This window comes from Triticum dicoccoides, chromosome 4B (assembly GCF_002162155.2).
Source record: "Triticum dicoccoides isolate Atlit2015 ecotype Zavitan chromosome 4B, WEW_v2.0, whole genome shotgun sequence".
Lineage (NCBI taxonomy): Eukaryota > Viridiplantae > Streptophyta > Magnoliopsida > Poales > Poaceae > Triticum > Triticum dicoccoides.
Window position 1 is genome coordinate 197,801,051 of NC_041387.1, and position 1,520 is coordinate 197,802,570.

A 1,520-nucleotide genomic window follows, 5' to 3' on the forward strand; every position below is an offset into this window, starting at 1 on the left:
GAAGCCCTCGAAGTAAAAGAGTTGGGCCAGAAGAGTCCCGAGCCATCCAAGGGGGTGGAGGGCACGCCCTACCCCCTGGGGGCGCCCCCTATCTCGTGGATGACTGGGAGACCCCTCCCCCCTGACGTGAGACTCGCGCCAAAAATTCCTATAAATACAGAAACCCCCAAAAAGAAACCTAGATCGGGAGTTCCGCCGCCGCAAGCCTCTATAGCCACCAAAAACCAATCGGGGCCCTGTTCCGGCACCCTGCCGGAGGGGGGTCCATCACCGGTGGCCATCTTCATCATCCTCGCGCTCTCCATGACGAGGAGGGAGTAGTTCACCCTCGGGACTAAGGGTATGTACCAGTAGCTATGTGTTTGATTTTTTTTTCTCTCTCTCTCTCGTGTTTTTGATTTGGCATGATCTTGATGTACCGTGAGCTTTGCTATTATAGTTGGATCTTATGATGTTTCTCCCCCTCTACCTTCTTCTAATGGATTGAGTCTTTAAGGATATGAGAACACTTGATATATGTGTTGCGTGGGATGCCCGTGGTGACAATGGGGTATTCTGTTGATTCACTTGATGTATGTTTTGGTGATCAACTTGCGGGTTCCGTGACCTTGGGAATCTATGCATATGGGTTGGCACACGTTTTCGTCTTGACTCTCCAGTAGAAACTTTGGGGCGCTCTTTGAAGTTCTTTGTGTTGGTTTGAATAGATGAATCTAAGATTGTGTGATGCATATCGTGTAATCATACCCACGGATACTTGAGGTGACATTAGGGTTTTGGTTGATTTGTGTCTTAAGGTGTTATTTTACTACGAACTCTAGGGTTGTGTGTGACACTTACAGGAATAGCCCAATGGATTGATCGGAAAGAATAACTTTAAGGTGGTTTCGTACCCTACAATAATCTCTCCGTTTTTTCTCCGCTAGTAGTGACTTTGGAATGACTCTTTGTTGCATGTTGAGGGATTATTATATGATCCAATTATGTTATTATTGTTGAGAGAACTTGCACAAGTGAAAGTATGAACCCTAGGCCTTGTTTCGAAGCATTGCAATACCATTTTCGCTCACTTTTATCACTTGCTACCTGTTGGCTTTTGCTACCTCTTGAGCACTGCGTTGGATTTCCCCGAAGAGGAGAGGATGATGCAGCAAAGTAGTGTAAGTATTTCCCTCAGTTTTTGAGAACCAAGGTATCAATCCAGTAGGAGACCACGCACAAGTCCCTCGTACCTACACAAAACGATAGCTCCTCGCAACCAACGCGATTAGGGGTTGTCAATCCCTTCACGGTCACTTATGAGAGTGATATCTCATAGAGATGATAAATAATATTTTTGGTATTTTTGATAGATAGATGCAAACTGAAAAGTAAAAGGCAAAGTAAAAACAAAGCAAGTAATAAAGTAATGGAGATTGATATGATGAGACTAGACCCGGGGGCCATAGGTTTCACTAGTGGCTTCTCTCAAGAGCATAGATATTCTACGGTGGGTGAACAAATTACGGTTAAGCAATTGA